The sequence below is a fragment of the Microcaecilia unicolor genome, chromosome 2 (genome assembly GCF_901765095.1).
Source record: "Microcaecilia unicolor chromosome 2, aMicUni1.1, whole genome shotgun sequence".
In the NCBI taxonomy this organism is placed as follows: Eukaryota; Metazoa; Chordata; class Amphibia; order Gymnophiona; family Siphonopidae; genus Microcaecilia; species Microcaecilia unicolor.
The window spans coordinates 124,507,547-124,535,475 of NC_044032.1; positions in this window are offsets into that span (position 1 = coordinate 124,507,547).

Below are 27,929 nucleotides of genomic sequence, written 5' to 3' on the forward strand. Positions count from 1 at the left end.
TCGATTATAAGCAGGATAGTCTCCTGTACAATGCCAAGGTTAAAACATCAACATTTTTTTTTATTTTACTTCCCTCCCCTCCCTACCCATCCCTTCACTTTTATCCCGCCCTCCTTCCAAACCTCCCCCCTTCTTCCCTCCCCCAACTACCCCATATCCCTCCCCACCAATCCCTCCCTCTGTTTTCCTCATTAAGCAGTATCCCCTGTCCCTTTCCTCCCCCTCTCAAAACCCCCTCCAGTTGTAGCCATTCTTCTGCTTTCGGATTATAGTGTCCCCGGCGTCTATCAGTCAACTTTTCTAAACCCATCAACATATGTAGTTTTGACTTCCAGTCCTGACCCGTGGGCCCCTGCTTCTGTTTCCATTTCACTGCTATGATTAATTTTGCTGCTGCTAGGCATAATCGTTTGAGTCTACATTGCCATTTTTTCCCTTTCTTATTCTCGTAACCCAGTAAGCAACACTTGGGATCGCAAGGGAACTGGACCCCAGTTGCTAAGGTGATATGTTCTGAGACCAATTTCCAGAACTCCTGTATACTCGGGCATTCCCACCAGATGTGGTAATATGTCCCCTTCCCCCCCTCGCAGTGCCAACATGTATCCAGAGCTCCTGGGTACATAGCTCTTATTCTGTCTGGGGTATAGTACCATCGGCTCATGACCTTATAGGCATTTTCTTTAACTAGTACGCATACTGATGCTTTTTTAACCTCCAGACACATTTTCTTCCACTCCCCCCCACTGAACTCTGTGTTAAGATCTTGCTCCCATGCTTTCATATAAGACAACTTTACAAACTCAGTTCCTCTAATGTGCTCATATAATTTAGAGATTCCTTTACTTCCCCAGGTTATGCTCCCCCATAAATTCTCAAATTTCTCATTCTCTAGCCAATTACCTTTGTGCCAGTTGGCCTTCACCATATAGCTTTTGACTTGGAGATAAGCATATCGGTCAGTATCAGGTAAATTGTATTCCTGCCTAAGTACTTAAAACGTTTGAAGTACTTCAAACGTTTTAAGTTGTCCCTCTGTTGTAAGTTCCCGAAATCTGATCAGTCCCTTATCAAACCAGGATTTAAATATCTTATTCTCTTGCCCTCCTGAGAACCCGGGCTCTTGTGTTAACCACGCGTAGGTAGATTTATGTTGTAAGCCCTTTAATTTCTGTTTGAGTCTTCCCCATAATAAGAGCAGGTGGGAGATAAATGGGTTTAATGTCAAATTCTTATAATCATTCTCCAGGTAAGCTCCCCATAGTAATGCATCCAATCTACCTCTTTGAATAAAAATCTGCTCTAGTCTAGTCGCGGGAGAGAGATCGACTTTACTCCAGACCCCAATTTGCCTAAGTTGTGCTGCCCAATAATACCATAAAATGTTTGGCATTCCTCTTCCCCCCTGTTCTACCGTCCCCCACATTATTTTCCGGGACAACCGCGCTTGCTTACCTCCCCAAATAAATTCCCCCAGTTCCGCCTGTATTTTCTGCAATTCCCCCTTAGGGACATTAATTGGCAATGTCTGGAAGAGAAACAACAATCGGGGAAGTATGTTCATTTTGATGGCCGCTATGCGGCCCCACCACGATAACCACTCTGTCTTCCACTTGCTAAGATCTCTCCGGATTGCTGCTATGAGTGGGACATAATTCAGCTGGTATAAAGTGTCAAGGTCTCTTGGTATTTGTATGCCCAAATAGTGGAAACTGGAGTCTGTCCATCTAAAAACAGAGCTCCTCCTCAATTGTTCTGCCTCCTGATCTGTTTCCGTTATGCCCATGAGCTCAGATTTATCAAAATTCACTCTAAATCCAGACATTTTCCCAAAGGAGTTTAATTCCTGAATAAGCACCGGTAAGGTTGTCAGGGGAGATCCTATGTAGAACAATAAATCATCAGCAAACAAGGCAATTTTATGTTCCCTCCCTCCCATTTTAACTCCTTTCACCTCTCCTAGTTCCCTAATTCGCTGCGCTAGGGGTTCAATGGATATGGCAAACAGTAACGGGGACAGGGGACACCCCTGCCTCGTTCCCCGCTGAATATTGAGTGTACTTGACCATCCCCCATTAACCTTAATCCTTGCCACCGGTTTTTCATACAATCCTTTCACCCAACTTATAAAAGGCCGCCCCAGACCCATTTCCATCATGACTTCCCATAGGTACTCCCATTCCACTCTATCAAACGCCTTTTCAGCGTCTATGGCCAAGAGCGTCATAGAGTCCCCCCTTCTCTGGGCTCCCCACATCAAGTTTAAAGTCCGCCTAATATTGTCTGCTACCTGTCTGTTTTGGACAAAGCCCGATTGGTCTTCATGAATGAGTGATGGCAAACTCCCACCTAACCTATCTGCCATAACTTTGGCTAGTAGTTTCACATCTACATTCAGCAAGGATATTGGGCGATAAGAGCCACATAAGGTAGGATCTCTCCCCGGTTTTAATAGTACTGAAATCCCTGCTTCCCGCATGCTAGTCGGGAGTCCCCTGTCAGCAAAGCAGGCATTACCCAACCTGACCAATAACGGGCTCAGCTCTTGTTGGAAGATTTTATAATATTTGGCTGTGTAACCATCCAATCCTGGGGATTTCCCCCCTTTCAAGCCTTTGATGACTTCCACTACTTTCTTCAGCGTTATGGGGGCTTCCAACGTCTCCCTCTGGGAGGCAGTGACTCGTTGTAAGCCGAGACTCTGTAAATGAGCCCTAATCTCTTCTATAGGAGCTATTGATTCCCTTTTATACAAGGTCCTGTAAAAATTCATAAATTGTTCCCTAATTTCCCCATCTTGATGGAATAACAAATCTTTTGGGCCTTTTATTTTGGTAATCGTACTTACTATCCTTCTTTCTCGAAGCCCCCTAGCTAGTAGATTACCTGCTTTGTTGCTGAACTCAAAAAATTTCTGCTGCATTAATTGCCTGTGAAACTCCATTGTTTTCATTTGGATCTCTTGTAATTTTGCCGTCCACTGTTTGAGCTCTATTAGTTGTTGCAACTTTCCTTCCCTTTGATGTAATGCTTCTAATCTAGTCAATTGTCTCCGCACTTCCAACTCATGAGCTGCCCTCTTCTTTTTCTTATAGGCTTCTTTCCTAATAAGCACCCCCCTCACTACTGCCTTTAAGGCATCCCATAATGTCCCCTCGGATACATCGCCTGTGTCATTAAATAGGAGATATTCTTTGATAGTGTCCCGCACCTCCTCACAGTCTGCCTTCTCATCTAAAAGTGATTCATTAAGTCTCTATAGGTGCCCCCTCCCTGGTTTACCTAACCCGTCTAAGTGAGCCCACACAGCCGTGTGGTCGGAAGCATGGATATTCTCAATTTCTGCCTCACGCATGTCCTCCCACACTCCCCGACTACACCAGATTGCATCAATTCTTGCATATGTTCCCTGTACATGTGCATAGTGTGTATATTGCCTCTGACCTGGATGCTGCATTCTCCATATGTCTATCAAGTCCAGCTCTCGCATCATTCTGAGAAATTGTCGCCCCCCATATCTATCCCCTCTCCCCTGACTTGCTGAATGGTCAAGTGATCCCATCGGTTGATTGAAGTTGCCCCCCATCATCACCACTCCTTCTACAAAGGGTATTAAACTCTTTCTAGTCGTATGAAAATATTTTTCCTGTCCAGTATTTGGGGCATACACATTTATAAGAGTAATGCTGCGATTATTCATTTGTCCCTTGATTGCAAGACACCTCCCATCTTTATCCTGATATACAGCCGTTTTATGAAATTGCAAGTGTTCTTTCACATATATCACCAACCCTCCAGTTTTATTCCCCCTGGAGTCGGCTAGTGCGGTCCCTTCGCCCAAGCCGTTATTCATGATTAGAGACTCATCCTGTTTTCTAATATGAGTCTCTTGCAGCATAACAATATCACATTTCATTTTACGAATCTCCCGAAATATGATACTCCTTTTACCCGGGTTGTTTAATCCGTTAACATTCCATGACCCAATTCATAAACCCCCTGCCCCCCTCTTCCCTGGGTCCCCCCTCCCTCCCGCTCTCTTTCCCCCCACTGCTCCCCCCACCAACTGGCTAACTGTTTTGCTTGCCAGTTTTATCCAGAAGGAAGCTGGCCATCCTCAGAGCTTCGACATCCCATCTCACAACTGAAATAACAGAACTCCCCCCCATTATCAACTTGAACAACTACAGTTACTCCCTTATTCTTGATTTCCCTTAGAGTCACCCCTCTTTTGCACACTAACATTTTACCCGCTAAGTGCAAAAGATACTCAGGTTAAGTCCATACTCAGTCCTTCACTGCTTCAAGTTCCATCGTCCTCTCCCATATCTTCTCTCTCTGCTCGGGGCGAAAGGCGACTTTTCCTCCCTTCCACCGTCTGCCAACCGCTCGTCTCCTTCCTCCGTGATCTGCGCTGGGATTGGTGTTCTACCTCTTCTGCTCTTGGAACATCTGTGCAGCCCATCTCTCTTAGTATTTTCCACGCACCCTGATGTGTTTGAAGGCGACGGGTACTGTTTCCCACTGTAATCTGTAATCCAAACAGGAACAGCCATCGGTAACGCAGTTCCGCTTTCTGAAGATATGCAGTGACTTCCTTAAAGTCTCTCCGTCTTTGCAGCATTTTCCGTGCTAAATCCTGGAAAATCTTGATTTTCATCGAATTCAAAGTGATCTCTCCCATCTCTCGCGCTCTCTTCCAGACTTTCTCTTTGGTGGAGAATTTATGAAAACAGGCCACTATGTCGCGTGGAAGCCCACCTTTTGGCGATCCTAAGCTTCTATGAGCCCGCTAGAGTTCAACCGGGGCTTGCGCCTGGCCTTCTGCTCCATTGGGATCTTGCTGCAGTAAAAAGGCACAAATCTCTCACTACCTGCCCAGAGTTCTGATATTGTTCTTCCTCTGGAATGCCGCGAAAGCGCAGATTACACCTTCTCGTGCGGTTCTCCAGGTCCTCCAGCATTAGTTCTAAATCTGCCTTTGATTGTTGCTCGGCTTTAAAGGAGCCTTGGAGTTCCCGCAGTTCTGACGAGAGCGTCTCTGTCTTCTCTTCGTTCTCCGCTAGCCGGGTGCCTATCTCTTTGATTTCATCATGCAGTTCTGCTACCGCAGATTGAATACTATGGCGAGTGGACACCATCTCCGCCTTGAGTTCTTTAAACCATCTTACAAAGTCCCTTTTGCTGAGCTCAGTTTCATTTTCCAGTTGCTCCTCAGGGTCTAGGTCCGACTCGCTCTCTTCAGCCGCCATCTTTGCTCCGCGTGTCCTGAGACCCGCTCCGGCATTAGCGGTCGCCTTTTCAGCCGCAAATTTAAATTTTGCCAGTTTTTTCTTCGCTGCCATTTTAAGCGCTAGCGTTCTGTTGTTTTCGGGAGTGATTTTCGCTCAATTACATGGGGAAAAGCTTGTCTTTGCTCTCGAGATAGCGGAGCTCACCGATTAGGCTGCCATCTCTAAGGCTGACGTCACTTCCTCCATAAGGGGTGTTTTATCAGTATTCATTAAACCTAAAATCAGAAATCCTATTTACTGTATATGTCATAATATCCAGAGCTGTTCTATTCAGTTTACAATATAACATACAGAAAATAAACACAATAATGGTACTGAGGGAGAACAATTTTCAGGCAGCCACTTAATGCAGGTAAAATACTTCTTACCTGCATAAATCATTATGGTTGTCATTTAATAACACAGGGGCTCTTTTAGTAAGCTGTGCTAGTGAATGGGCTTAGTGTGTCCTTGTCCTAATGTGGGATGTTCTTGTGTGCTAAGTCAATTTCTAGCGTGACCATAAATTCGGTCCTTTTCAATTATTTCTTTTTCTGGCCATGCACTAATGTTAGCATTAGCACATGACCACTGAAAAAAATTAATGTGGCAGCCCATAGGAGGCGCTAAGGACTGGAAATAGGAAGTGATCCGTTAGGTTGTGTGGGGCTGTGCTCCACCCACCACAACAGAGTCTGTCTGTGCCTTATGACCCCTGACGCAGGTGCTAGTCACTGAAACACGGCCCGTGTCGGGTCTTTTTGTCAAGGCTCATTCATTAAAGAACTGTGTTCCATTTTTAAAGGCCCGTGGTGCTGTTTTTTTTTGTTTGGCCATTATTTTAGAAACATATCTACACAGTTTGGATCTGTGGGATCCACAGGATCCATGTGTTACCTGAACACAATGTTGCCTTTCAAATGCAGAAGAAGCCTCTGAAAAAGCTAGCTCTATTTCAAACAGTGGCTTGTTCATTTTTTTCCCTGCTGTCCCTTTTTCAGGGCTGTATTAACGAAGGACAGTTCATACTTCATTCCTTGAGATTATATGCATGGGATCTAAAGTTAACTGGTGAATTGGATGCTCCTCTGTTTGCCCATGGTCATGTGATGGCAGTCACAAAGCAGAGACTAGTAGGACATTATTAATCAGTGTTTTTTTCAATATTTCAAAGCAGTATCACCAGGAAACAGATATTTATATATAGAATTCAGGTTATATTATAAAGCTACATATATTGTCGCATGCTAGGTTGGTTGCTTGTAAGAAAATTATGTGAATTTCTTGGTTTAATGCTGATCTTTGAAATAGGTAGAAGATTTTGTCCTCTTTTTTGAGATGAATGCCTGGCAGAAACCCAAATTGTGGCAACACTCCATACTACAAATCCCAGGGCAAGCAGTTGCTTCCCATGTCTGTCTCAATAGCAGACTATGGACCTTTCCTCCAGGAATTTGTCCAAACCTTTTTTAAACCCAAATACATACCCCCAACCCTCACCTTTTCCTGGGACACTGTCATTGGAAGGATGTTATATTTCACTTATATATTCTGACATATATTCTGATATCTAACAGCAGTCTTATAGAGGCGCAGCATGGCTAAGTGCTCCACAGGGACATTCCACTGCTTTTGCTTGCTGATTTGAAAGATACCCCTGATGAAGACCGCGTCCTTCGAAACACGGCCCGCGTTAGGCCACTCCATCAGCATTTTCTTTGGAGAAAAAACTTTGGTCATCCTGAACACCCCGGCCGGCCTCTTCCACTTCCTCGGTTTAATCTTCAACCATAGAACAGTCTCTGGTGAAATGTATCCTCTCTCCACAGTTAAAGCAAACTGGAAATTCTGACTCTTAGGCTTGGGGTGCCACTGGCTGCTGGTGTCTCAGTGGGAAATGTGGCTGCTGTTCATTCTTTTGCCTATGATTCCTGGGGTCCTAAAGCAACTTCTTTTCTTGCAATAAGAGGCCCCCAACCATGGAATGAGCCTGAAGGAAGGCTTAGGCTACTTTCAAACTGCCTTTCAGTGCCAGCTTAGGATATTGGCACACTTACCACTTTATGGGTGGCCTCAAATCATCTTGAAACTATTTCAAGGGAATAATCTTGGCTGTTTGAAATCTGGACCTCCCTTCTGTTGCAGCCACTACCAGGTGACATCTTTTAATCTGGAGGGTCCCCGTCTAGACATATATAAGTCTATAGAGTGCATCTTGCCTGCTCCAGGATGGTGGCCTACATCTTTGTCTAGGTGGCTTTCCCATATGGGTTAGAGCGATGTGGTAGCCATGTTAGTCCACTTCTAAAGGTAATCAATAGAAATAGAATAAAACAAAACAAACCACAGAAAAGAAAATAAGATGACACCTTTTCCACTGGACCAACCCAACACACTTCCCGACCAGCCCTCGAAGGCAGCTCCTCCCCGCCAGACCAGAAACAGGCAAATGCTGATAGACGACAGCACACACAAGTGAAACATCAAAGCATCTCAGCGACAGTCCAACAGGGTGAGGATCCAACATGGTGAGGGCAAGGTGGGCTAGGTGAGAGACAGGGAGGGCTGAGTGGACGAGGGACAGGGATACACGCATGGTGAGAAGAGGGTGACAAGGCAGCAGAATCACCACGGTCTGCAGTGGGCTAGAAAACCCAGATCCCCAGCAAAACCTGTTTGGTGGGAGCCAAAAACACCCAACCACCCTGACCCCAAAGGTCCCACGCCCCTGCACTGCTCCAAAGCTCCCCCCTAGTACTCCCACCACAAAATCATCGGCACAGTGCTCTGGCCCTGCAAAGTGCTGCCCCACAGAGGCGGCACCCCGGCCGGCACCAGCATCCCCCACATGGCGTCCATGCAAATCAAATCGCCTCTCTAGCATCTGGCCTGCCCACCCAACATAGCACCCCTCACCACATCTCCCACACTGAACGACACATACTACACTGGAAGATGAGAATGTGTAGGACCCCTCCATGCAGAACACCCTTCTCCTGTGGATGACTGTCAATCTCGCAAAACGCCCTGGCATAGCCTGCAATCTTCATTTGTATGATTGAATGCACAGTGAGCGTGATATTTCATTTTCCAAAGTTGCTTCCCGAGTGAACAAGAATAAGTTTGAACAGCAAGCTAAATTTATCAGACAGGCTTGTATTTTTTCTTGCTGTCCCTGTTTTTGGGGCAGGGATAATGGAGGAGCATACAAACTTCTATGGGATTACATGCACCAGAATCCGAAGTTTCCCTAGACGGTGGATTCTGTGCGTTAAATCTCAAAATAAAAGAATAGTTGCAACATATTAGTTTATAGGACTGGAGAAGGGTGGATGTGATCCCTTTGCACAAGACTGGAAGTAAGGAGGAGGTTGGGAATTACAGACCAGTCAGACTGACCTTGGTGGTAAGTAAACTAATGGAAATGCTTCTAAAGCTGAGGATTGTGAGGTTTCTCGAATTGAATGGAATGCAGGACCCAAGGTAGCATGGCTTCAGTAGAGGCAGGTCTTGTCAGACTAATCTGATTGATTGTTTTGACTGGGTGACCAAACAGTTGGACGTGGGAGGGGTGCTAGATGTGATGTACTTAGATCTCAGCAAAGCCTTTGACACGGTTCTGCACAGGCGACGCATAAATAAACTGAGTACCCTCAGTATGGGACCTAGAGTAACTGACTGGGTTAAAAATTGGTTGAATGGAAGGAGACAGAAAGTAGTGGTATAAGGAGCTTACTCTGAGGATAGGGATGTTATCAGTGGAGTACCACAGGGATCGGTCCTAGGGTCAGCTCTTTTTAACATCTTCGTAAGTAATACTGCAGAAGGGCTGTCTGGTAAGGTTTGTCTCTTTGCAGGTACCAAACTCTGCAACAGGGTGGACACCCCAGAGGATGTGGATGATATGAGGAAGGACCTAGTGAAGCTTGAGGAATGGTCAAATATTTGGCAACTAAGATTTAATGCTACAAAATGCAGGGTCATGCTCTTGTGTTACAAGAATCCAAGGGAACGGTACAATATAGGGAGTGAAGTGCTTCTGTGTACAAAGGAAGAGTGGGACTTGGGGGGGGGGGGGGGGGATTGTGTCTCATGACCTTAAAGTTTCCAAACAGATAGAAAAAGCGACTGTCGTAGCCAGAAGGATTCTTGGGTGCGTAAGGAGAGGAATGACCAGCTGTTGTATAAGTCTCTGGTGAGGCCCCATTTAGACTACTGTGTGCAATTCTGGAAGACTGCACCTAGAGAAAGATATAAACAGGATGGAGTCGGTCCAGAGGGCGGCTACAAAATTGGTAAGCGGTCTTGGACATAAAACATATAGGGACAGGCTTATGAACCTCAACATGTATACGCTGGATGAGAGGAAGGAAAGAGAAGATATGATAAGAGATGTTTAAATACCTCAGGGGCATTAACGTAGAGGAAATGAGCCTTTTTCAAATGAAGGAAAACTCTGGAATGAGGGAGCATACAATGAAGTTAAGAGAAAATAGGCTTAGGAGGAATCTAAGAAAGCATTCATTCACAGAAAGGGTGGTGGAAGCGTGGAATGGCCTCCCAGTGGAGGTCATGGAGACGAGGACTGTGTCAGAATTTAAGAAAGCGTGGGACAGACAAGTGGGATCTCTTAGGAAAAGGAAGAGTTAGTGGTTATGGAGGATGGGCAGACTGGAAGGGCCATTTGGCCTTTTTCTGCCATCATGTTTCTATGTATATATAGTGACATTTACACATGCGTATTGTAAATGTAAATACCAGTTTCAGAAAGCTGCTATTTCCAAGTCGATATCCATACCACAAAGAGATTTCAAGGGAGTGTGGTTTGAGTAGGATTAAGATCTATACACATATGTTCCTTATTTTAGGGGCCTTTTACTAAGGTGCACTAAAAGGTTTAGTGCATGCTAATGATTTGTGCACATGTGTTACATGTGAAGAAGCCCATTTTATACCTATGGACTTCTTACCATTTAGTGCATGCGAATCATTAGTGCTCGCTAAACCTGTTAGCGTGCCGTAGTAAAAGGATCCCTCAGAAAGGAATGCACATGAATGGGGAAAATTTTCCAAACTGGGTTTTACAACAGCTCAAAGGAATTCATAGGTTTTTAAAAAAATGCTCCTTTTGGCAGGGCTTTACGTGAGAGCTTAAGGGGGTCATTCTCCTTGATCCCACATAGTTTATTTTCACTTCCAAAATTAAACCAAGTTCAAATTGTAGCCTTAGTACCTAATTGTTGACATATGTGTAGGTTTATAAAATGAGGCACCTGCCAATGGAAGTGGCACCATTTACATGTGTCAGTCCTGTACGTGGAAGTTGCCGGGTTTGTGCTGATAATTTTTTGCCACATGTATATTTGTAAAATGGCTGCATTCCTGCATGTATTTTTGAACATTTTGCATTAGCAGAGCCTTCTCTAAAATCCCACCAGATCTAATCTAATACAGAACTTGTACCGCACAGATCACAGCAGGAGGTTCAAGGCAGTTAACATCTCAACAACAATACGGGAATTACGTCAACATAAGATAAGGGGAAAGGGAAATGATATACTGCCTTTCTGAGGTTTTTGCAACTACATTCAAAGCGGTTTATGTATATTCAGGTACTTATTTTGTACCAGGGGCAACGGAGGGTTAAGTGACTTGCCCAGAGTCACAAAGAGCTGCAGTGGGAACGGAACTCAGTTTGTCAAGATCAAAGTCCGCTGCACTAACCACTAGGCTACTCCTCCACTCTGGGAGATAAAAACTAAATAAGGAGATAAAAACTAAATAAGCACATTAAAATTGATCAAACAAGAAGGTTTTCAACTTCCTTCGCAATCTCATATATTTTAACTCTAAACCGATCTGATATTTAAAGGAAGTGTATTCCAGATAGCAACAGCCTGAAAGGGAAACATGGAATCCAGTTGACGCCTATAACATAGACCCTTTAAGACCTAAAGACTTAAGACTTAAGGAATTTTAGTAGAAGGCTATAATGAATCTTAGTAGAGAGATAAAAAAATATGAAAAATATTTAATAGTTACGAAGAACTACCATACAATATATGAAAGACCAAATAGCTAACTTTAAAAGTAATATGTGCTTTTAAAGAAAGCCATTGAAGTTTCTGAAAATATTCAGAAATACTATTGTATTTTTTGAGGTGAAAAATCAGTCGCACAGCCGTGTTTTGTATCAATTGTAATTTATGCAACAATTTAGCACTCAGCCCAGTATTTAGAGAACCGAGTATGTATGTTTCAACCTGAAATGTCTCAATTCCAATCTCTATTGGTCAAAACTATCTGTAACTGCACGACTTGTAGTGTTCAATGTAAGAGTCATCAAGCTGCAATAAAAGGGGCCCTGCAGTAGTGTCAGCACGTGGATTTGCCATGCGCCGAGGCTCCCTTTTACCACAGCAGGCAAAGGGCTTTTTTAAAAAAGGGAAATGACCTTGTGGCAGTGGCGTAGCTACGTGGGGCCATGGGGGGCATGGGCCCCCGTAGATTTGGCCCTGGGCCCCCTGCCGATGACCCGCCCGACCCCCCTCCCACTGCCAACCCGCCGTCGCCTGCCTTTGTTGGTGGGGACCCCAACCCCCGCCCACCGAGGTCCTCTTCTTCTCGCAAAAGGCTTCCTTTTGTTTCTGACGTCCTGCATTTATTTATTTATTTAGGCATTTATATCCCACACTTTCCTGCCCATGGGCAGGCTCAATGTGGCTTACATTAGTTCAAAAAGGCTAACAGCAGTATAAAAGGACACTTCAATCTAGTAATAGACAAACAGACACAGTAAGGGTGAGGTAGTTGGTGGGGAGAGACAGAGGGAGAGAAGTGAGAGAGGAGGTAAGGAATGCAATATGGTCGCACAACATAATGGGTCAGAAAACATTAAGGCAGTGCTGAGCTGCAGGGTAAGCTGTCCTGAATAAAGCAGTCTTCAGGGAGATTCTGAAAGCCTGTTGTTCAGAGGTAGCTTTTACTGAGTTGGGCAAAGCATTCCACAAACGTGCACTGATGTAGGGAAAAGTAGATGCGTGGCTGGTTTTATACTTGAGGCCATTGCACGAGGGGTAGTGGAGACGTACATAGGATCGGGAAGATTTGCTCAAGTTCCTTGGTGGCAAGATGATAAGATTATCCATATAAGCTGGAGCTTCGCCGTGAAGGATTTTGTGCACCAGGGCACAAGTTTTGAATGTTATACGTTCCTTGACAGGTAGCCAGTGCAGTTTTTCTCGCAGTGACTTGGAGCTGACGAACTTCAATTTACCGTATATCAATCTAATAAAAGGCCTCTTAATTAATAACAAAATGGGAGAGGTCCTATTTTTGTGGAAGGTCCTAAATAAATACTGTGTGACAGCAGTGTGCACAGTGGAGTCCTTTTACAATGAAGCCCTAGTTTCCTTGTAATTGGGACAGGGAGAGAGAGAAAAGAGCAGAATTACCACCAATTTGTGCCAGAACCCTAAGAAGTAGCAACAACAATAACATAAAAAGAAAAGAAGAGAAATCACAAGAAAAATAAGATGATGCCTTTTGTATTGGATCAACTTAATACATTTTAGTTAGATACCGAAAAGACCAGCCCTGAGCCCCTATTCTACACAGTGTGCTCGACCTTTATAGCAAGCAGGTCGCATCTAACTTTTGACACTAGATTTATGCCTGATAGAAACAGATTTAGGTCTGATGCCCAAAGTTAGGTGCAGATCAGTACTATTCTATATTTTGGTGTCTAATTTTGGGAACACCCATGTAGGGCCTCCGAGAGGGGGGAGGTAGGAGACAAGATACTCTGGGCCCGGCCTCCAAGAGGGGCCCGGCTCCAGGGTCTGTCTCTGTCCTGCTCATGTGTGTTGGCATCCAGGTGATTGCCTTAATGCGATAACCTGTGTTCTGGCACACAGGAACAGCGAGAGTGACAGATCGAGGGATTAGAAGAGAAGATGCAGGAAGGTAAGGGAGTAGAAGGTGACGGCAGCTCGAGCAGGGACGGCAGTGGTCCAAGTGGTGGGATGGAGTGGGGGTGCTGGCCCTACCACGGGCCCAGCTCTGTCTTTCGGGGGCCCTGTACCCATGACCTGTTCTTGCCCCTCCCATGGCCATATCTCCTTTTGGGATGTGCGTGGAAAAAGTTAGCCACCAATGTATAGAATAGTGCATGGGAGAGATCTGCATTCAACTTCAGTTAAGCACTAATTAGCCCCAATTGTGTGGCCAATTAGTGCTCATTCCCTTAAGCTGTGTGGGATCTTGGATCTGTAATTCTATATGCAAATTCCGGTACCTTACTGATGGTGCTATATATACAACTAGTAAAAAAAGGCCCGTTTCTGACACAAATGAAACGGGCGCTAGCAAGGTTTTCCTCGGAGTGTGTATGTTTGAGAGAGTAACATAGTAACATAGTAGATGACAGCAGAAAAAGACCTGCACGGTCCATCCAGTCTGCCCAACAAGATAACTCATATTTGCTGCTTTTTGTGTATACCCTACTTTGATTTGTACCTATGCTCTTCAGGGCACAGACTGTATAAGTCTGCCCCGCACTATCCCCGCCTCCCAACCACCAGCCCCACCTCCCAACCACCGGCTCTGGCACAGGCAAAGACCGTATAAGTCTGCCCAGCACTATCCTCACCTCCCCAGCCCTGCCTCCCAACCCCGGCTCTGGCACAGACCGTACAAGTCTGTCCAGCACTATCCCCGCCTCCCAACCACCAGTCCCGCTTCCCACCACCGGCTCTGGCACAGACCGTATAAGTCTGCCCAGCCCTATCCCCGCCTCCCAACCACCAGCCCCGCCTCCCGATCTTGACTAAGCTCCTGATGATCCATTCCTTCGGCACAGGATTCCTTTATGCTTATCCCACGCATGTTTGAATTCCGTTACTGTTTTCATTTCCACCACCTCCCGCGGGAGGGCATTCCAAGCATCCACTACTCTCTCCGTGTATGTGAGAGTGACTGTGTGAGAGAGAGAGAGTGAATGTGCGAGTGTGTGTGTGTGAGAGTGAGTCTGGGTGCGAGTGTGTGTGTGAGAATGAGAGTGTGTGCAAGTGTGTATGTGAGAGTGTGAGAGAGAGTGTGTTTCACACAGATACAGTGTGTGCGAGACACAGACTCTCTGTGAGACTGAGTGTATGAGACCAGCAGAGTGTGTGAGTGACTGTGTGACACATAGAGAGTGAATGTGATACAGTGTGAGACATAGAGTGTGTGAGAGACAGTGTGTGAGAGTGAGAGAGAGAAAGACATTGACTGTGAGAGAGAGAGTGTGTGCGAGAGAGTGTGTGTGTGACAGAGATACCTCCCCCCACCCTCTCTGGTGTCAGGCCCCCCTCCCTCCCTCTGGTGTCAGCCCCCCCCTCTCTCTCTGGTGTCTGAGCGTTACTGTGCAGGACGCTGAGCTCTGGCTATGCTTTAAGGAACTGACCAATCCTATTTAATAGAATGCACCTCCAACATTCTGAAGCTTAGCATTTCTATAGCTGAGAAACCTCGTGTGGTTGGTCACTTCTGCTTGTGACGAACCTAGAAGTATGTGATGTCAATTCAGGAGATGGATACAGAGAGCAGGAATGCCTCAGCCATGCAGTCAGCTTCAGAATGTTGGAGGTGCGTTTTATTATATAGGATCTGGGGGGTTTGCGAGAGAGTGTGTGTGTGACAGAGATACCTCCCCCCACCCTCTCTGGTGTCAGGCCCCCCTCCCTCCCTCTGGTGTCAGCCCCCCCCTCTCTCTCTGGTGTCTGAGCGTTACTGTGCAGGACGCTGAGCTCTGGCTATGCTTTAAGGAACTGACCAATCCTATTTAATAGAATGCACCTCCAACATTCTGAAGCTTAGCATTTCTATAGCTGAGAAACCTCGTGTGGTTGGTCACTTCTGCTTGTGACGAACCTAGAAGTATGTGATGTCAATTCAGGAGATGGATACAGAGAGCAGGAATGCCTCAGCCATGCAGTCAGCTTCAGAATGTTGGAGGTGCGTTTTATTATATAGGATCTGGGGGGTTTGACTAGTTTTTCAAGTCCAGAACTTTCTTCTTCAGGTCAGCTGGATAGTATAAGCCTGGAATAAGGATTCTATAATGCCACTTGTGTCTTGCTAAAGTTTGAATGATATCCTCTTTATATTAGTAACTGAAGCATGCACTGGTGTGCTGGTAAATTTTTAACAAGGGCTTCTCTCTCTGGGCAATTTGGGGGAGGGGGAGGGCAGGGGTACTCTGAGGGGGGAACACATTCCTCTCTTCCCCTCCCATGTGGGCGTGCTAGGCACACCTTTGCTGGCAGAGGTGCCGAGCCCCGCCAGCCAAACAAATGGATTGTCGCTATTGCTGCTCCCTGTTTCTGGCTCTGCATGATGCTCAGAGCTGGAAACAAGCAGTGGGAAGCGATGGCAATCTATATATTTGTCTAGCAGGGCGCGGCATCCCCCAAGCCCAAATTCTGGGAGCCAGTTGTTAAAATAGTCATGGGGAGGGGGGGAGGGTGCCTACTTTAACAACTGGCTCCCAAAATTCTTAAAAACTTAACAAACGGTTCTCGCGAGCCAGTGTGAGCTGGCTCCAGCACACCATTAGAAACATGGGTAGAGAAAGAATGTCTTAAGGCTTGTTAATGGCTCGTTAAGTTTAGTGCATCTGGCCCCTAGTGACAAAAGTGGATCACAGTAACTCACCTATGCTGGCATTAAAATACTGGTAGGAACACAGGTAGCAAAGCACCTACAGATAAAGCCCACTGTACAAGGAAACAGTTATAGCACGATTCATTCCAACAACTGGCCATTTTAATTTATTATTATTATTATTATTAATTACATTTGTACCCCGCGCTTTCCCACACATAGCAGGTTCAATGCGGCTTACATAGTAAATAGAATTACAAAGTCTTGAAGGAGAATGTTACAAGTTGTAGTAAACAGAGCCGATAAACCACTGTAATTAAAGCAATAGGCAGCAGGATATGAGCCCAAAATTATGTGAAGGGCAGCCTTTTTGGCATATCAACCTTGAGAAGATGTTAAAAAATGTTGTTTATTGAAACTTCTTTTATTGAACATTGCTTTTGAAGTTTAGTTAGGTTCATATGGATTTTGTAAACGTTTTGTTAAGGTCACATCCTTTAAGGGACAGTTGACAGGGTTGCTAAGGATAGTGTGGGAACCTCTGATTATTTAGAGAGTCCTTGGTGTAATTGAGCGGCAGTTGTGGACAGATGGTTCAAAGCAGTGGCTGTTAGGAGGTCTCTTCCTGGTACCTGCTGGGAATTCCAATCTGCTTGTGTGTTCCTGCAGCTGAAAGGGTTTCCCCGGACCACCTGCAGTTTTACTGCAAGATAGCAGAAAAGCCCTTGCAGATAGCCCCAGAAAGGGCTCCAGCCTTGGGAGCAGTCTAATCCCTTCACTAATAAGGCTTCCTTTCAGATTACAGAAGGTCTGGTTTTTTGGAAGCCTTTTCTACTGAAAACAAGGCTCTTCTGCTTTCAGAGGTCAAGATCTGATTACAACTCTGGAGAAATTTATCAGTGGCCTTGATTCTTCCTGCAGACCCGTGTTCACTTCCTCCAACCAGGAATAAAGTTAATAATATGCTAAAATGCCTGACATTTCTGTGTGCTTCATCCCTCCCACCCACTTAAAACAGGCATGCTTGTACTCACTCTAGCCCCAGCCCCTGCCCCCAACAACCCAAAACAGAATTTAAAAAAAATTCTATGTATTAAAATATAATAGTACTTTCAATTCAGATGAGAAAAACAGTTTCTGACAGGGAATGAAACAAAATATGAGTTTTCCTTTCCAGCTTGCTTTCCAAAGAGAAAAAAAGCGGTTTATGAAATCATAGGGGTCAATAGTCAGCTAATGGCAGTGAGTGTCTTTTTATCTGCCACTGTTGTCATTATTCCTGGATATTCAAAACCAGGGCCGTGTGTGGTTACCGGCATTGAATGTCTGACTTAAAAGCACAGGCAGGCATCTGGCAGAAGACAACATTAGGTCCAGGCTTAGAAGTTCAGGCAGGCAGTTGGCAGAAGACAGCGTCGGATTCAGGCCCAGAAATTCAGTGTCAGGTTCAAAAGTATCACAAGGAAAGGAAGCAGAGAAACGCACCTATAGTCTTCAATGAAGTTATTGCTGAGGCAAAGAGACTGGGACCGGCTTCCCCTTTTAATGCTGGAGCTGTCTGACACCAAAAGGAGGCTCTGCCCCTAGAGGGAAGAAGGCAGTGTGCTGAGCGTTGCAGCCCGGAAAAGATGCGCAAGCCAGCCCCTGCTCTCCTGATTAGAGGCGCCACGACATCAAGGAAGATCCACCCCAGCACGCTGAGCCCCTGCGTCTTCCAGATCAGTGATATATTAGATGACGGCAGAAAAAGACCTGCATGGTCTATCCAGTCTGCCCAACAGTCGCAGACGTGTGAACCGAATGCATTGTGACCGCTGCCGGATTCCCCACAGTGAGTGTGACACAGCCGAATGGCCATGTGATAAGAGTTCTCTTACCGCATGGCCAGGTTTGTCTAGGGGATTTTTACCCACTGTGGTAAAAAGGGCCCTGGCGCATGGGAAAAACAGCCCCCACCACTAGCGCGGGGCCCTTTGTCCTGCATCTTGGTAAAAGAACTCCTTAGCCACTTAAGCGACACCACTTAAAGATAGTACTACTTTTATGAGGTCTTATTTAACCATTAAACTTAGGTGATTAAGAGGGGCATAATCGAACTGGGTGCCCATCTTTAAGGGCACCCATCTCTAAGGACGCCCCGGCAAAGGGGCGGGGCATCCCGAATTATCGAAACAAGATGGGCGTCCATCTTTCATTTCTATAATACAGTCGGGGATGCCCAAATCTTGACACTTAGGTCGGCCTTAGAGATGGGCGACCTCGGTTTTCGCCGATAATGGAAACCGAGGATGCCCATCTCAAAAATGACCAAATCCAAGGCATTTGGTCGTGGAAGGAGCCAGCATTCGTAGTGCACTGGTTCCCCTGACATACCAGGACACCAACTGGGCACCCTAGGTGGTACTTCATAAATTGCTCCCAGGTACATAGCTCCCTTACCTTGTGTGCTGAACCCCCAACCCCCCACCCCCAAAACCCACTACCCATAACTGTACACCACTACCTTAGGGATGAAGGGGGGCACCTACATGTGGGTACAGTGGGTTTCGGGTGGGTTTTGGAGGGCTCCCATTTACCACCACAAGTGTAACAGGTAGGAAGGGGGGATGGGCCTGGGTCCGCCTGTCTGAAGTGCACTGCACCCACTAAAAACTGCTCCAGGGACCTGCATACTGCTGTCATGGAGCTGGGTATGACATTTGAGGCTGGCATAGAGGCTGGAAAAAAATGTGTTTTAATTTTTTTTTTTTTGGGTGGGAGGGGGTTGGTGACCACTGGGAGAGTAAGGGGAGGTCATCCCCGATTCCCTCCGGTGGTCATCTGGTCAGTTCGGGCACTTTTTCGAGGCTTGGTCATGAAAACAAAGAGACCAAGTAAAGTCGGCCAAATGCTCGTGAGGGTCACTCTTCTTTTTTCTATTATCGGCCGAGGATGCCCACCTGTTAACCACGCCCCCATCCTGCCTTTGGTACACTGCCAACACGCCCCCTTGAACTTTGGTCGTCCCTGCGACGGAAAGCAGTTGAGGACGCCCAAAATCGGCTTTCGATTATACCGATTTGGGCGACCTTAGGAGAAGGACGCCCATCTCCGGATTTATGTTGGAAGATGGGCGCCATGCTCCTTCGAAAATAAGCAGGTAAGGGGCCCTTTTACAAAGGCGCTCTGAAGAATGGCCTGTGGTAGTGTAGATGCGTGTTTTCGACGCGCACAGAATCATTTTTCAGCACCCCTGTAAAAAATGGCTTTTAAAATTTTTTGCCAAAAATGGACGTGTGGCAAAATGAAAATTGCCGTGCATCCATTTTGGGTCTGAGACCTTACTGCCGCCATTGACCACGGTAAGGTCTCACGCGGTAACCAGGCAGTAATGGTCTACGCATGTACAATGCCGATTACCGCCCATGCACCAGAAAATAAAAGTATTTTCCAGCGCGCGTAGCGGACTCGCGTCAAAATTGAAATTACTGCATGGTCTACGTAGTAGCCAGGTAGTAACTCAAAATTGATGTGCATTGGGTGCGCATAGGCACCTAAGCGGCTTAGTTAAAGGGCACCTAAGTGCTGAATATCAGCATTTAACTGCATAAGTGCCGCCTCTGCCCCCGGACTGCCCACAAAATAACTGGCTTTGAGTTTAGTGGTCTGTGGTGATATTCAGCAGCACTAACCAGTTAAGACCACTGGATATCAACAGATAGCCCCAAACAAGTTATTTATTGGGCCAGGAGCTGTTTCTGGTTGGTTTCGCTGTTTTGAATATTGACTCCATAGTGTTTATGTGTATCCTAGTTAGGGTTACCATATTTTGTCCCCCAAAAAGGAGGACACACACCCCGCCCCCAACACACACCCCACCCGCCCTCTTTCACACCCCGCCCTGCCCCCTTTCACGCCCTCACTCCGCCCCCTGTCACATTTTCCCCTCCCCCCTGTCACACACTCTATCACCCCCTCCCCGTCACCCCCCTCCCCTTACCTTACTACTGCCCTGGTGGTCTAGTGACCTCTTCAGGGCAGGAAAGAGCCCCCTCTTTCCTGCCCAGAGTGCTGCCCTGCATGCATCCTTCCTGTTGGTGATCTTGGCACCGATTCAAAATGGCTGCCGAGAGTTGAAGTCTCGCGAGGTCACTTCAACTCTTGGCGGCCATTTTGAATCGGCGCCGAGATCACCAACAGGAAGGATACATGCAGGGCAGCGCTCCGGGCAGGAAAGAGGGGGCTCTTTCCTGCCCTGAAGGCGGAAGAGTTCACTAGACCACCAGGGCAGTAGTAAGTAAGGGGAGGGGAGGCTAGCAATCTGCCCGTTTGCCCGGATTTCTGGACAAACGGGCAGATTGGCAAAACCCGCCCGGTTGCCCGGACATGTCCTCAAAAAGAGGACATGTCCAGGTAAATCCGGACATATGGTAACCCTAATCCTAGTACTACTACTGTGAAACATTTAGGGGGAGCTAAACAGAACTCCAGCGCTGTTCTATACAACGCCAGAAAAAAAAAGAATGGAGCACTGATTTTCTTTTAGCGACCAGTGCTCAACCCTAACAGCATGCAAATTATATGCACTCTGTTAGTGTTGAGCATTGGTTGGTAAAGGGCTTGGAAATTCCTGTCACATGCCTACATGAGCTGTGCAGTAGATGGAGCTCTTGTGCGCATGTCCAGTGAAGGAGAGGGGAAGCAAGAAAACTTTTCGGCAGTGGATGGAAGTGATGGGGCAAGTGTGCGGGGGAGAGAAAAAGATGCTGCTGCCACCTGAGGAGGAGTTAGGAGGCAACAGGGCTGTGAAGCACAGAGCCGGGCCTGGGGCAGGGCCATCGCAGCCGCCACCCTCCCACTCAAGACACAGGCGCCTCCCCTTGCTCGCTCAGGCAGCCACCGCCCCACCCCCTACCTTCCTGCATCAGTGCATCTGCTCCTCTTGACCCTGCCTCCAACGGGGGCCCGGCGCTGGGGTCTGTCTCTCTCCTGCCCCTGTGTGCTGGGTTATCATGTTAATGCAATCACCCGGGTCCCGATAGAAGCTCTGGAGCTGTTGGTAGGTTTTAGTCGTTAGGGCAGGGAGTTTCCATGTGCCGTTGTTCTGAGCATTGCATGGAATTGTTAATGAGTTCATTTTAATACAAGTGAGCTCATTAGCATAAGGCTTTTGGTCATTGCTTCCATGCACGTTAAAGCAGTGGCTGAAAGCAAAAAAAGTTTCATTTAGACTGGCTAAAACCAGTCTAAATGAAATGTTGCAACCCTAGTTTGCTTTGAGCATCAGGCCGTATAGCACTACAAGGTGTTACATTGCAATGCTTTACAGATAGCAGAAGTGGCAGTCCCTAGATGATAATCAGACACTGAAGACAGATGTAGAGGACAGATGAACAGTGTGGAGGAAACAAAGATCTGGAATAATCAGGATATTAGTCCTTTCTCTTCTTTCTTTTCACCCTGGAACAGATGGTAGGTTACAGTGAGTCTGTAATAGGAACATTTATTAAAGAGGGATAAAGAGAAAAACAGCTGCAGTTAAGACAATGGCTACTATTCCTATCTATAAATACTGTCACAGGAGGCATCCGTTAACCTGTGGGGGTATGTGAAGTACAGTGAGTCAACCAGTGAGTGAGGACACCATGCTCCGGTAGATTAGATAAAAAAGCAGGGGCGGGTGGGTGAGAGGCAGGTTGGCAGTGTCACTAAGGGGCCCTTTTACTAAGCCACACAGGCGCTTATGTGTGCCCAACATGCGCCAAAATGGAGTTACCGCCCAGTTACCACGTGGCCCTCGCGGTAATTTCATTTTTGGCGCGTATGTAGGAATATGTGAAAGACAAGTGCTGCATGCATTAACTGTCAACAATTCTATGAGCTATGATGTCATTGGATATAGTGTAATGTCTTGTGGGTGTGTCTGAGTCACTCTAGTTGCTCTGAGAGTGAGTCAGTTTATGTCAGCATAAGATGGTGTTAGCAATCTCTCTTCAAGCTGTATGATAACCAACTGACAGAATTTTGTATTCAGTAGTTTTACCATGTCTACTGCAAGTATGATGTAAATAGTTATCTGAAGAAACTGTAAGTAAACATCATTTTTTGTTTGGAAGTTAAAGAAGAGAGAGTAATTGAATCTTTTATTCAAGAGTCTGTGAGAGAGAGAGAGAGAGAACAAATAAATAAAAAAATGGGAGTTAACACTTCTAAAGCTCTGCTGCGTATGGGCTAAATCTGCTGAAGTAAAAGTCTATTTTTTCATTTCTCCCCATCATATTGGGTTATGGGCCCAGACCACTAAAATAAAAAAACAAGAAAACATTAAGAAATTTTTTTTAATCTCTCCACACAAAAAAAACAAGATGGCAGCTGCACCATTACTATTTTCTCTCAAAGTGCCTCAACTGAATGAATATGACTATATTCAGTGGGAGATGAGATTTAAATGTATTATTGAAGCAAAGAAGCTAAATATATGTTTGGATCAAGTAAGAAATGCTGACAATTTTGAAGAATGGAATACTGCAGACTGTTATGTCAAAAGTATGCTATATGAAGCTCTGACAGAGAAACAGGCAATATTGATTGATGGAACAGACACCTCAAAAGAAATATTGCAAAAATTGAAAACCATGTATGGTACTTCATATACAAAACAACAGCCTAAATGGTTATCAGAAATAATTCAATTGAAGTTGAATGACAAGAAAAAATGTAATGATCATATAACACATTTAATGTCATTATTTAAGAAGCTAGAATTATCGGGTATACCTATCTGCGACGCTTTAAAGAGAGCTTTTATGTTTACATCTCTGTCTAAAAGTTTTGAAGTATTCAGGACAGTGAATGAAGCAATTGAAGGACAATCTTTTGAACAGGCTGTCTCTAAGCTTAGACAAGAATGTATTATAACAGAGGAGATCTGTTCACCAAGAGAGATTAATCAGAATGAAACATTTTTCTCAGCGATGCATAGTAGGAGGCGGAGCTATAATGAAAAAAGCCTGCCCAGAAACAAGCTGATTTCCTATTCATGTGGTAAAGAGGGACATGTATCAAAATACTGTAACAAGAAAAACCACACCCCTTCTAGCTCATTTAAGCCAATGGAGAATAAGCATGGTCAAAGAAGAAATTATGACCATGACAACAGTAAGAATAAGAGCTGTATAATGACAGAAAAATCTTTTAATATAATGAAGAACACTTCAGATAAAAATAATTGGATATTAGATTCTGGCAGCATAAAACATATAACCAATAATAAAGAATTTTTCACAGATATGAGACCAGAAGATGGTAGTCTTCACACAGCAAATGCAGGCTCAACAATGATCAAAGCAAAAGGAAATGGACATTTAAAATGCATAGTATCAGATGGAGTCAAAAAAACTCTTGTAAAAGATGTCTTATATGTTCCACGAGCAGTTTGTAATATGCTCAGTGTATCAGCATTAGACAAGAAAGGTTTTTCAATTCATTTTGAAAATAGTAAATGTACAATTTCTGATGGTAATGAAATTTATGCTGAAGGTTATATGAATAACAATGTCTATAAGTTAAACATTACAGGTGAATCATCACATCTTATAAAAACAAAGAAGAATACAGAATGTAATCTTGAGACCTGGCATCGTCGAATGGGACACAGAGATCCAAAGGTGATCTTGGAGCTGCAAAGTAAGCAACTTGCAACAGGCATAAAAATAAGTGCCAGTAATGGTAAGATGGAAAAATGCATAGATTGTATTACTCAAAAGGGGGTAAGACCCTCATTTCCATCATATAAAGGAAAAAGAAGTAGTAAAATACTGGACTTGATACTTAGTGACTTATGTGGACCATTTAATATTCCATCACTAGGGAATAACAAATATGCATTAATATTTGTGGATGATTTCTCTAGATACTGTATGGCCTATCTATTAAAAGAAAAGAATCAAGTTGCTGATATGTTAAAGAAGTTTGTAGCCTTGGTAAGCAATAAATTTGATAAAAAACCAAAGATTCTACAGACTGAGAACGGTGGTGAGTTTACTTCACATACCATACAAACATTTCTAGAACAAGAAGGTATTCAGCACATAAAGACAGTTGCATATACACCAGAACAAAATTCTGTAGCTGAAAGAAAGTTCAGATCGCTTGTAGAAATGACAAGATGTATGCTATCTGATAGTAATCTTCCAAAGAGATTATGGGGAGAAGCAATTCTCACAGCAGTATACCTACAGAACAGACTACCTACAAAAGGGACTGATCGCACCCCACATGAAATGTGGCATAGTAAAAAACCAAATCTGTCACATATAAGAATATTTGGAAGTACAGCATATGCTCATGTGCCGAAACAGAAGAGACATAAGCTGAATTCCACAACAGAAAAAGGAATTCTAGTGGGCTATGATTCAGGTCACAAAGGTTATAGAATTCTGAATCTAAACACTGGATTTGTTGGTGTAAAACACATCACATATTTTGATGAAAATAAAAAAATTGATAAAGACTGGAAAATTCCAAATGAACCTTATCATCCAGAATATGAAAAGAAACCAATAATCAATATCCCGGTGATTATAAACACTAACATACCAGAATTGTCTGATAATAATTTTTCTGATTCTAATGAGGAACAGGAAAATGAAATAGATACAGAAAGTGTTTATACTGAAGACAGTACCACTGATGAAGGGGAAATGATTGGAGATAGAATCTCGATCTCAGATGACAGGGAGAGGTCAGACCAACAAAATGTCAGACGCTCATCCAGAGAAAATCGAGGTAATCCACCCCAAAGACTATCTTATTTAACAACTTCTGATGATGCACAAGAACCTTTAACTTGGGATGAAATTGATCATATGTCTGAAAAAGAAGCAGAAGAATGGAAAAAAGCTGCACAAGATGAAATCGACGCGTTGCATAAAAACAAAACATGGAACTTAACTGAATTACCCCATGGCAAAAAGGCCATAGGATGCAAGTGGGTATTTAAGTTGAAAAGAAATGCACAAGGACAAGTAGAAAGATATAAAGCCAGACTGGTAGCAAAAGGTTATCTTCAAAAATATGGTGAAGATTATGATGAAGTATTTGCACCAGTAGTGAAACACACAACAATCAGAACTCTCCTAAGCATAGCTGCATCAAAGAAAATGCAAGTGAAACACATAGATGTTAAAACAGCATTTCTTCATGGAGATATATCTGAAGACTTGTATATGAAACAACCAGAAGGTTTCATAGATACAAATAACAGTCATTTAGTGTGTAAACTGAACAAAGGTTTATATGGTTTAAAGCAAAGTGCAAAATGCTGGAATGAGAAAATGCATGAAATGTTAACTGATTTAGATTTTAAGCAAGGAGAAGCAGATAAATGCTTGTATACTAGACAAAAGGAAGGTCATTGTGTGTACATTTTAGCATTTGTAGATGATTTGCTTATAGCAAGTGAAAGTGAAAAAGAGTATAAAGACATTGTAAAGTGTTTAAATCAGAATGTTGAAATAACTGAACTTGGAAATGGGTCATACTATTTAGGTATGAATATTGAAAAACAGAAAGATGGTTCTTATTTAATAAGTCAGAAACAAAAGATTAATGATCTTATTGAAAGTATGGGTATGCAGGAAGCACACTCAGTAGGTTCACCTATGACCACAGATTTTCAGAGGGATGAAACTGAAAGGGAACCATTACCAGATAACATTCTATACAGATCTGCAATAGGAAAACTTTTGTATCTAACTACCACTTACAGAGTTGATATAGCTAATGCTGTAGGAATTTTAAGTAGAAGAGTGAACAAGCCTACTAAGACTGACTGGACTGCTGTAAAAAGAGTGGTAAGATATTTGAAAGGTACAATTGACTGTAAATTGGTGATTCCGGTAAATAGTAATCAGAAATTGATTTGTTACTGTGATTCTGATTGGGCTGGAGATCATTCAGATTACAAATCAACAAGTGGGTATGTGTTTATGTATGGAAAAACATCTATTTCATGGGCAAGTCATAAACAAACCATTGTAAGTTTATCATCCACAGAAGCAGAATATGTTGCTGTGTCTGAAGCATGTCGTGAACTAATGTGGATAGAAAAACTGTGTACAGATTTTGGTATAGAACAGCAGAGACCGATACAGATTTTTGAAGACAATCAAAGCTGTATAAGGTTGTCAATAAATGACAGGGTACAGTCTAGAACAAAACATATTGCAACAAAATTCCATAATGTCAAAGAATTGTCAAGGCAAGGAGTAATAAGTTTGCAATATAAACAAACTGACCAAATGATTGCTGATATCTTGACGAAACCGCTAGCAGTAAGAAATTTTGAAAATCTATGAGAAAAGCTAGGACTGTATGTATATAAATAAATATATAAGAATTAAATTGTTGGACAATAATGCATGTGAAGGGGTATGTAGGAATATGTGAAAGACAAGTGCTGCATGCATTAACTGTCAACAATTCTATGAGCTATGATGTCATTGGATATAGTGTAATGTCTTGTGGGTGTGTCTGAGTCACTCTAGTTGCTCTGAGAGTGAGTCAGTCTGTGTCAGCATAAGATGGTGTTAGCAATCTCTCTTCAAGCTGTATGATAACCAACTGACAGAATTTTGTATTCAGTAGTTTTACCATATCTACTGCAAGTATGATGTAAATAGTTATCTGAAGAAACTGTAAGTAAACATCATTTTTTGTTTGGAAGTTAAAGAAGAGAGAGTAATTGAATCTTTTATTCAAGAGTCTGTGAGAGAGAGAGAGAGAGAACAAATAAATAAAAAAATGGGAGTTAACACTTCTAAAGCTCTGCTGCGTATGGGCTAAATCTGCTGAAGTAAAAGTCTATTTTTTCATTTCTTCCCATCAGTTACCACGTGGCCCTCGCGGTAATTTCATTTTTGGCGCGTGTCCAATATGTGCGTCTGAAAAATATTTTTTTATTTTCGGGCGCGCGTAATGGATGCGCGCCAAGTGACATTTGTCACACATAGGTCATTACCACCCAGTTACCGCATGAGTCTTTACCGTTAGGTCAAAGGTTGGCGGTAAGGTCTCAGACCCAAAATGGACACGCGGCAATTTTCATTTTGCCAGATGTCTATTTTCGGCAAAAAAGGGCCTTTTTTACAGGTGCGCTAAAAAATGGATCGACACGCACCCAAAACCCATGCCTACACTACCGCAAGCCAGCTTTTTAGGTCGCCTTTATAAAAGGACCCCTAAGTAACTATCACCAGCAGTTAACAATCAGCAAGGAAGCTGACATGAAATGCAAATATTAAAATCACTGAGCAGCATTATCAAGAAACTGAAAATATTTCAGCTATAGCCACTCCAACAGGATATGGCAATGAGGGACAATCCTTATGTATCTCTCAAACTCAGGTCTGTCACTTAGCTACACATTAACCCACTGGTCAAGGCAGTGCCATACATAGATTAATTCTGAGGACATGTCATGACACATATGAGAACTGTACTAAGGATAGAGTGGAGGAGAAGCCAAATGGTTAGAGCACTGGGCTGAGAACCAGGTACCTGATGTTCAGAACCTAAAGCTGGCATTAGAGCAGATTAGTGCTGCATTTGTGCCAGCATTAATCTGAATAGAATATTCAGAGAGTTTTAGCTCAGGAAACGTATGTGCCAAAGATAGCCGCAACTTGTGTTTAAATGTAGTCAAACAGATGTAATGAGATCATTTGCCATGCACTCCCAATGCTCAGAGTACAGCGTACAAACAAACCCTGCTCTTCCTGCTAGAAACCTAGTGCCAGCTGGGAGCTGGTGTTGGGGAGTTTGAAGAAAGGATGTTTTATGACTGTCTGTTTAAAATCTGCCAGTTTTGATTTGTTTTGGAAGCGAAAGGAAGCCCATGCAAGCCTCTAAGCGCAGGTACTGAGAAACCAATGTGTGGACCCAAAAGTGACCCGACAGTGAAAGAACTTAAATATAAGCCTTTCATGTGAAAAACAATTTGAAAAGCTTATATTTAAAGAACGGTGCTGATGT